Source organism: Prunus avium, chromosome 4 (genome assembly GCF_965620075.1).
Source record: "Prunus avium chromosome 4, drPruAviu1.hap1.1, whole genome shotgun sequence".
Lineage (NCBI taxonomy): Eukaryota > Viridiplantae > Streptophyta > Magnoliopsida > Rosales > Rosaceae > Prunus > Prunus avium.
In genome coordinates, this window is record NC_142287.1 from 23,139,508 (window position 1) to 23,150,282 (window position 10,775).

Below are 10,775 nucleotides of genomic sequence, written 5' to 3' on the forward strand. Positions count from 1 at the left end.
TTCTACGAAACTAGTTTCAACGATCCAACCGTCAAATTTGTTTGTTTACACTTCGAGATCATATACGCCAAAAATCGGAAAAAATAAACATTCAGAGATTAAGTAATAGGACAAAACTTTTCGACGGTTATAAACGAAAATTCAAGATTTAACGGTTATTTCAACTCTGATTTTGATAATTTTTGCCAGCTACACTCCTTGACCCTATATGAATACAATGAACCAATTCGATCGTCAATTTAAAATATTTACACTAGTGGATACCACAAAATCTTATGTTATATTTAATAAAAGTATAAATAAACTCTTTATTGTTAGTGAATATATTGTTTTGATGGCATACGCATTCTACGAAACTAATTTCAACGATCCAACCGTCAAACTTGTTTGTTTACACATCGAGATCATATACGCCAAAAATCGGGAAAAAAAATAAATCAGAGATCAAGTAACGGGACAAAACATTTTGACGGTTATAAACGAAAAATCAAGATTTAACGGTTATTTTAACTTCGATTTTGATGATTTTTTACAGCTACACTCCTTGACCCTATATGAATACAATGACTCAATTTGATCTTCAATTTAAAATATTTACACTAGTGGATACCACAAAATCTTATGTTGTATTTAATGAAAATATAAATAAAAAAGGGTCGTCTATTGTGAAGTAAAGATGACGGTTTTTTAAAAAAAAGGGTCGTCTATTATGAAGTAAACATGATGCTGTTTAAAAAAAAAGGTCGTCTATTGTGAAGTAAAGATGACGGTTTTTTTAAAAAAGGGTCGTCTATTATGAAGTAAGGACGACCCTTTTTATATGAAAATGGTCGTCTATTATGAAGTAAAAAATGGCCGCTTAAGTGAATTCGCGCTCGACAAATTTTCAAATTTTCACCCGTCTTTGAAAACCTTATCTCTCATTAACAAGCGTCGTCTTTTAAAACACGCTAAAAAAGGCTACTTAAGTGAATTCGCGCTCGACAAATTTTCAGATTTTCCCCCGTCTCTGAAAACCTTATCTCTCCCTCCTTGAAACCCTCATGCACTCTCTAAAACACCCTCATTAAACTCTCTACAAAATCATCAAAAAATCGATATCAATGAAGGAGTTGAGAGATTGAGGTCTTCGCAGATCCATAAGATGTAGAGGGAGGTTCTGTATTTGAGAATCAAAGCTGGTTGAAAGGTTTGATTTGAAAGATCTCGACCTTCACTTTCTTCAAAGAAGATCTCGCTCTCAGGCACTCAACTCGCTCATCAAACTCAGCGACTCGATCTAGAAAGACTTATGGAAATCGGTATATATATATATATATATATATATATATATATATGTTTGTTCATGTATTGTGCTAATTTCGTGGGATTTAAGTGAGTTTCTCATTTGGGTTTTTTTATAAATATGCACAGCCGTCCCACAAGGCCTTCGTAATCAAGAAGAAGCTGACGAAGAAGATGAGGCAAAACATACCCATCCCTCACTAGATCCGTTTGTTTTTGGACCGACAACATCATCAGGTCCAAAATACTTTTTGTTTTTGTTGTTTACTTTAATTATTTTGGAATTTCATTGTTAATTTTCTGAATCTCTGATTTTTCATTTGTTATGGTGCCACCACAAGAACAGGTTATGGTGCCACCACAAGAACAGGTACTTTGCCAATTATGCCAATTGTGTTCTGCTGTCATTCTAGAGCTGCATAGATCTTTTTGCTAAGGTTACTGCTAAACAAGTTTATGTTTAAGAGTATTGGGGTCTCTTTCGTGCAGGTCTTTCCTTTTCCGACACCAACAACTTGGAAAATGTGCAAGAAGGCAGAGCTAAGTCAACCCAAGAACAAATTGATGAAGTTAAAATCAAATTAGTAGATTTTGTGAGCTCCGTTATTTCTAATTATAGGTAGGAAGTATGTATGTAATAGAATAAAGATTGGTTGACTATGTAATAACTATTGACTCTTCAAAAAACTAAAGATAATAAAACGATGGTTTTATTGGAAAAACCGTCATCTGTATATATTATCAATGACCTCTTTTAACACCATAACGTCTTTTTATATACAATCAACGACGGTTTTACTAAAAAATCGTTGTCTTAGAGTTTGTTTATGCCTAATAAATCACGGCCGTGAGCTGGCCGAAGGAGCCCCCTTTCTCGGCCCTGGCACTTGCTCGTAAAACTGAAACGCAGCGTTTTAACAAGGTACTTTGCCTTCCTAAAGACAAAATAAAAATGCTAAGGCATGATCATCTCGGCCTCGAGTGCAGGCCGAGGCCGAGGCTGAGTAAAATCACGGCCAGAAATATTAAAGTCAGATCATCACGTGATAGCAGGGACCCATGCTTCATTTAATGAAGTAGCGCCTGTTTAATGCAGCAAACCCACTGACCACAAATAAGCATTTAATGCATGAGGGAAGGTGGGAAGTGACTGAAGTCAGGTTTTGGGGACAGAAGACAGAGTGATTAGACGTAGACATTCTCACAAGAATTCTTGCAGCTTGAGAGATTAGGTCACCAGCTATCAGAGCAATAAATGCGTCTCCACGGCCAGCGGTGCAGAAACCACGAGTAGGGCGGCGGCCGAGATTCACCAGGATTTATGGGGTCACACCACCATGCTTCACGATCCCAAATGTCGATTGGACACCCACTTGCGCTAATCAGACTCCACTATGCCTAAATTCAGCCTCGATTACTCATCTAGGAACTCTTCCTATAAATACAAGGCTCGAGCTACATTCAAAGGGTTCAAACACCAAACAAAAGCCTCCCACGGAGCAACTTATATTTTCCTGTAATGCACTTTCAATATTTTACTTGCTTTCCTAGGAGTAGTGATAGTTTGTAAGGAAGATTCATTCATCAATATATCATACGACCCTTGATTTTCAAGGCGCCGGAGCACCATCTCTGTTGTTCGTTCCCTCACCCCATATATCATACGATCGTCGCTCCCTGAGCAGCGCGCCGGAGCACCGCCCAAAACCCACCACCAACACCATCACTTAACGGCCTTGTAGTTCAGGCCGTGAACCTAACAGCCGAGACTAGTTCATCTCTCGGCTGCAATCGTTTGATTAGAAGACGAGTTCAAACAGGCGCACCACTTATCCATCCTACACTCATCAACATCTCGACTCACGGTAGACCGTGCTGGCACGCCCGCGCACAACCGCACCGCACCCAAAAGCAGGAAACCGCGTGTCAACGCACATCCCCTCTGCCCGGAACTCCAGGCCGTGAGATTTGCGCGGCAGACAGAGTTAATAGACGACAATATTTCAAGAAATCGTCATCTTCACATTTAATAGATGATGGCTTTTTAACAAAACCGACGTCTTTGGATATAATAAAACATAGTTCTTTACTTAATAATAGACGACCATTTTTATAAAAAAACTGTCGTCTTTACATATAATAGACGACCCTTTTTATATGAAAAGGGTCGTCTTTACTTCATAATAGACGACCATTTTCATATAAAAAGGGTCGTCTTTACTTCATAATAGACGACCCTTTTTATAAAACAAACGTCGTCTATTATATGTAAAGACGACGGTTTTTTTTATTATAAAAAGGGTCGTCTTTCCATATAATAGACGACGGTTTTTATATAAAAAGGGTCGTCTTTACTTCATAATAGACGACCATTTTCATATAAAAGGGTCGTCTTTACTTCATAATAGACGACGGTTTTGAGTAAAAGCGTCGTCTTTAGAAATAATAGACGACGGGGATTTACCGTCGTGGTTTTATGCATCAAAAGATGTCGCTCGATTTCACGACGGTTGAAAAACCGAATACACGTCTATTTCGATTTTTGTAGTAGTGTCATCATTTCAATGTGCTCTAGCTGATGGTTGGGTTGATTAAGATTGATTTTGAAGTTTTGAAACTCGTTTTTTGAATCAAAGTTTTCGCCGGTTTTCTGCTCGATTTTCCGGCAAGTTCCGGTCACTTTTTGGCCATGGCCTAAGAACAAAAGTTACTCCACGTGTTGTCTAGATCACGTAGGTATATGTATTGATGAGTGTTTTGAGAAATTTTCGATCCCCGAAATTTTCTCAAAACACCCACGCATTACCGACGCATGGGCCACGTGTGGGTGACCCATTTGATCCTAAAATGATCCCCATGTCATCTCGAGCACGACGGTATGCTTGGATTTGAATTTGGTTATTGTTTGGCGGTCGATCGGATTTAAGCATATTAGGCGTTATCCGGGTTCGATATGTTCAGACCTTTGGATAGAATCCATTTCCAAATATATTGATCTAGGCACCTCTAGGATCGTGTAGGAATTCGTAGATTGAGAATCGGAGTCTCGGATGCTTCGATTCAACGATTAGGTAAAACGGTGACCATCCGATCGTGCGATTGCGAGCGATCCGACCGTTTGAATTTGACCAAACTTGCAGGACATGTATAATAAACCTTGTTGAACCCATAGGAACTTTCAGATCAGAAATAGGAGGTCGTGAGCCCCATAGGCCCGGTTGACCAAATTTGGGAAGTTTGACCACTCGGTTGACCGAGCGTCTTCCGAGGTTATTCCACCATTCGAAACACGTAGTTGGACCTTAGGAACTTCTCGTCATCGTTCACACACTTGGAATCTCGGGAAAAACTAGGAAATTATTTTAAAGTCTCGTTCGAAGTATTTTATTTTAATCTAGCCTCGTATTCTTAAATAGGTACTCCGGCCCAGTGTACCCAGTAGGCAAGACCTTCTCAGGGTCAAGCAGCGTATCTGTGAGTGGACTTTGTTTTTAAATAATATTTATTATTTTCAAGGATGGAAAAATATGCATAATGAGTTCTTTGATTTTTGAGTTATTATATATTTAGAAGTTGAAATATAATATGATTATGAAAAGTATTGGAATTATATTTGAATATTTGGGCTGCCATTGGTGATGGTGGAGGTGACTCCCCGGACGTTCCTATAAGAAAAAGAAACAAAAACAAATCAAGATAAAATGAAACAACAAACAATAAACGAAAACGAACAAAGCACTCTAAACATACTCAATTGAAACAGATAAGCAGCCGTGCCAGTTCCCCGGCAACGGCGCCAAAAATTGTTGCATTCCTAAAAGGACACAAATTAATGTGCAAACAACCAATTAAAAATACCCGCAAGTGCACGAATCTATTGAGGTATAGATTATGTAAGTACGGGGTCGATCCCACGAAGAACTTGTCGGCTTCCTATAAGTTCTAATTTGAGTACGTAAAGAACACTAATTTAACACACCACAAATGCACAAATGCAAATTGGAAACTAAAAATGAGTAAAGAAATGTAAAAGAAATGAAACAACACAAGAAACCAAAGAAAAACAGAAACAGCACTTCTATCACCCTTTTATCACCTATTTATCACCTGTGAACAGTGCCGTAAACAGTGAAAATGAACAGTGCGACCGGTCGTGAACAGTGACGACCGGCCGTTTTTGGACAGATTCATGTGCGACCGGTCGCCTGAACAGCAACGACCGGTCGTTTTTGGGCAGATTCGTTTCTTTGTTTTTCCAGTTTCGACCTCTGTCCAGTGTTTTGCCTATAACTTTCCAACCGTTTTTCCAAATTTCAAGTTCTTTATACGGTTGGATTCAGCACAGAAAATGGAAGAACACAGCGTGGACCAAAAGTCAAAAAAAATTATGGAAACAAATAAAATTCAGTAAACAAGACACACAACGTATCAAACACACAACTCACACACACATTGGGGGGGGGGGGGGGGGTTGGTTTGGTTCAAGTGACCTATTTCTATTGCATGAAAGTAAATGGACTTTGAATTTAAATGAGAATGGCAGAGATGAATTATCAAAATGTGGAATTAAAATGTAACAAACACTAGGGTTTCGGAATCCACCCTAAACAATTCTACCTATGTTCATGAATACTCAAGTAATGAACTCTAAACGTGTTAATGAAGATGTTCGCAATCAAGACCATGGGTTGTGGCTCAAGACGCATTGATTCTCTCTAATATACGTAAAGTGCATGGTTCGTGCTACAATACTTGTGCCCTCCTCATAACCGAACCTAGGTATGGTTCGTACTTCGATTCAATTACAAGGAAAACCCATTAAGTTCAAAGAGAATATGAACATCACAAGAATCCTAATAGCATGGTGTTTACATTAGGTATTCAAGAAACCAATTCACATGGATGGTTCTTACTCCATCCATTTATTGCTTAGGAAAACATGAAGATACACATAATCCCAACAACCTCAAGAAGCATGCTTTCAAAGATGGCCAACCAAGGAAAAACACACATCAAGGATAGATTAATTTGGTGAATTGGAATTCATCAACAATGTCTAGAAATTCATCCACTCAAGCATCAAAACAATAAGGTAATCATGTTTAGGGCTTCAACCTAAGCCCTAGCTATGGAGTTTAGTTGCTCATACTTATTTCAAATACAAACTCAAAACAAAACTAGAAAGAAGTTACAGATTTTGTGAACATAGGAGCTCAAGGTCTTCAATGGTGGAAATCTCTTCCACTTCTTGCTTTGTTGCCCTTGTCTTCCTCCTTGAGCTCCCTAGCTCCAAGCTTCATCTCCAGCTGCAAAATCTCTGCAAATTGTGGAATGATTCTGATTGCAATGGCTGATGCTCTTTTCACTCCTCTCTCCTCCTTTCCAGCTTTTCCAAAATATCTTTTAATATAAAACAATTACTTTTGTTAAAGCCTTAAGCCTTGTCTCCTTGCCATGATGGGCTCTTTTGTTATTGTCTTCACCAAGATGCTCTTTGTTTCAGATAATATCTCTCAACCAAAGTAATTTCTTGTTACCAAGTGTTATGGTAACAAGAAGAATCAAGGTAACATTATGGAGGTAAAAAAACTGGCCTACTTCGGATTTCCAGAGCTGCTGTAACATATAGGATCAGTTGGATAGGCTAAACTTGTCCAATGGAGCTCAAATTTGGATATGTTGTAGTTAACATCCATTGGAACAAGTTTCATGAAGATCTTCTCCTCATCCGAGCATCAGAGCATGTTGATCCCAGGCCAAGAAGTTGACCTACGAAAATGAACAAAAACAGAATTTATAACCAATAATGCACTTTTAGTTCATTTTCATTCTAACCAAGGTAAAATCTAAGAAAACACAAAAAGGAAGTAAAAAGCTATAAAATGTCAAGAACTAACTCAAAATAATAGGTGAATAACATGAAAAATCATGTGTAAAAATGAACCGAACAGTAGGCAAGACCTTCTCAGGGTCAAGCAGCGTATCTGTGAGTGGACTTTGTTTTTAAATAATATTTATTATTTTCAAGGATGGAAAAATATGCATAATGAGTTCTTTGATTTTTGAGTTATTTTATATTTAGAAGTTGAAATATAATATGATTATGAAAAGTATTGGAATTATATTTGAATATTTGCGGATTGTGATTATCTTTAATGGATATATGCTATTTTTGAGAATTATTATCTATATTTGGATATGTATTGGGTACATGGGGTTATTGGTAATGAGATTATGGAATGAGAGTGGGTTGTGGTTTATGTTAGTTTAGAGCGCTATTAGCACTACCCTATGTACCTCATTGGATTTGAAATACATGGATTGGATACTTGGAAACTTTTGAGATACTTGGATATGTCGGAACCCTGGCACCCTTGACAGGGTGTTTCGTAGACCCTTAGTGGGGTTAGTCTGCACGTGTAGGACTTGTCACAGGCATACGAGTATTGAGGATTTTGCTGTACGTGCTGGTGAGCTAGTCCCCAGGTTGGACGGCTTGTTCCCTAGCCACATGGTTAATTGAAGATTCTTCCATGTGGTCTAGCCAAATAATCCCCTGGTTGGATTGTTTCCCTGGTACAAGTTTGGTAGTGGTTTAGCCAAACAATCCCCTAGACATTAGTTGACCTAAGCTGAGCAGCAGCGCCGAGCCCTGAACTTCCGAGCCCCGACTTCCTGTAGGGAAATTTTTTATCTATTTTTACTTATGTTGAACTTTATTTTGTTTGTAAACTGAATTCCGTTAGATATGCTCTTTTATTGCCCATGTTAGGGTTGAATTTAAGGCCGGAGGCCTAATATGTAAATTGCATGTTATTACTGTGTGCATGCTGCTGGTTGTGTTTATAATTGTGTTAACAGGTTTAAAAATTTGGGAAATGTCCGTTTTTCAGGGGAGACTGCCGAAATTTAGGGCAGAATGTCTCGAACTCTTTTCCTTGATTTGGAAAAAGAGGCTATGACGTTATTAAATGGGCCTAACATCAGCTTGATGTCGGAAATATTACAAGATTCATCGCGGATTCCAGGGAAATTCAAGGCGGGTCCTGTCAATTTAGCTAATCTAATGTGGAGGTTAATGCCGAGGGTGGGGGGAAGTAAGTTGTTGGGAGTGATCCAAGACTTAAAAGGTTTTTAAGAACAAGAAATGACAAAGATATGGTTCAAATAAAGAATGAGGTTGATAAGTACTTATTGGAGGCAGCTCAAGATCCAGAAGCACCAGTAGGATTTGATTTGTTAACTTGGTGGAGAGAAAACTCTCTAAGGTTCCAATTTTGTCTAAGGTTGCAAGGGATGTATTTACTAACCCTGTTTACAGTGTGCCTTCAGAATCTAAATTTAGTGCTGGGAAGAAGGTTGTGGATCTTTTTTGAGCTTGTTTGACCCCGATAACAGTTGAGGCCCTTATTTGCACTAATGATTGGCTTAAGTGTGAGGCTTTTTACTTCAACAAGAAGCCCACCAAAGATGATCTTGAGTTTTATTAGACTTTGGAGAAAATGGAATATGATAAGTGTGCATTTGTAGAGATTATAACTTGTTCCTGTAATGTTTTTTTCCTTTTTTAAAGTTGTTCAATAACCTCTGTTCGTACCACTTTACAAAACCCAAGGGAATGTATCGTATAGTAGTGTAGCTCGGAAGTCCGAGTGTCGTATCCACAGAGAGCAGTGTAAAGAAAATAACAGAGATGAAAAAGAACAAGTGTGATTGAGAGGTAGATTTATGCAAGATTTGATTTAAAGAAAAATTAATTGATTAAAACACTAAGGCATTGGGGTTCCACTTTTGACATAAGCATGCAACTCTTAATAATTTGATCCACAAAATATTTTCCAATGTAGTTGTTCAAAATAATTAAAGCTCTTTTTAATTTCCTTTAGAAGTATTCTAAGCATAACTTGTACCAATGGCAACAAACTATCAAAAAATAATCTTCGTCGAAATTCTATTAATCTTTAGTAATTCTCTTCTCTTTTAAAAGCATGAAAGTTTTTACTACACAATAGGAAAAACATGATTGAACCCAGGAAATAGATTATCAAACATTCATCAATTAATTAAAAAGAAAAATACAAATTCCATTTGAACAAAAACTACAAATTCACATTAAAGCTTAAGTTTGGATCAAACGAATAAAAATTGCACACTCATATTAAAAGCTTTCTCCCTAGCCTTAGCTAGGGAGTTAGTTCCCCATAATAAAATAAAACTAAAAACAGAAATTAAAACTTAGAAAGATGGAGGGAAGAGAGAAAGCTCAAGAGTTGTGGAGCTTGGGTGTGTGTTGAATGCTGTGGAGGATCTCTCTATTTATAGGAGAAGCTCATGTTGCAACCTTGCAATATGTCTTGAATAAATTATTATCCCATCATGCCATTCCCGCAGCTTTCTTCTTCTTTAATTCCTCAATTGATGCTCCACTTCCATTGTTTATTGCCATCATGATTCCATTTCCTTATCTCTTTCCTTTGGTGGCCAACCATCTCTCTCTTTGCATTCCTTTGGCATGTGCAAACCTCCAAAAGGTAGCCTTTCATCATCTTGTTGCCAACCCACGTGAATGCCCATGACATGTTTATTGTCCAAGTTGAATAAGCCATCCTTGTAACAACAACACCTCACATGTGACATACCCATGTATCAAAGCAATTAGTCCAAAATTAAACAAATAAGATACTAACAAATATCATTTAAGGGATATTATATGTAATAATTATGTGCTCATCAACCTCTTCCTTTTTATCTCACATTATGTATGTTTTGTTGGGATTACAACACTGCCACGTAGTGCAAAAGATTCCACAAGTGATGTTGCTGCCAATTAGGGGTGAGCATCGGTTCGAAACCAATGGTTTTTTACCAATCCAATCCAATCCAATCTTCTATTGGATTACAAATTTTACAATCCAATCCAATGTGTTTGGATGTCAGGATCCAATCCAATCCGATCCAATGTACATTGGATTGGATTGGATTGGATGATCGGTTTGTATGAAAAAATAATTATGATAAAAAAAACTTCATAATCTTTCATAACATTTAATTCAAAATTCAATATGATGAAAGATATGACATTAATATATTAATTTTTAATATAAATTAATATAATATTATATTTAATATGTTAACGTTTTGATTTTTTCGAAAGTAAGATTAATATATTAGTGAGAAACAAGATGAAATGTAAATATTATACAACATGAAAGTATATTAATGTGTATATTGGATTGGTTCGGTTTAGGTTGGATTTTCAATTCTTGATCCGCCATCCGATCCAATCCAATTGGATTTCTATTTTTCTAATCCAATCCAATCCATCAATGTTGTCGAAACCAATGAAAATTGGATTGGATTGGATTGGATTGGTCGGTTTTAGTGGATTGGTTTGGATCCTGCACAGCCCTACTGCCAATATTTGAAGTTCACGACTTTGAGTAAGTAGCCCATTTATATTTCTGTTATGTTTTTATTATTTTGGTTTGTAA

The 10,775-nt window shown here is 37.3% G+C and overlaps 1 long non-coding RNA gene across 1 annotated transcript; it reads left to right on the top strand.

The window, feature by feature from the left end:
- The first annotated feature begins 1,101 nt into the window (after positions 1 to 1,101).
- Positions 1,102 to 2,052, top strand: LOC148295062 (uncharacterized). The gene is made up of 3 exons (XR_015835168.1): positions 1,102 to 1,301; positions 1,414 to 1,521; positions 1,774 to 2,052. It is a non-coding gene; the product is annotated as an uncharacterized LOC148295062 (long non-coding RNA).
- The last annotated feature ends 8,723 nt before the right edge of the window (positions 2,053 to 10,775 follow it).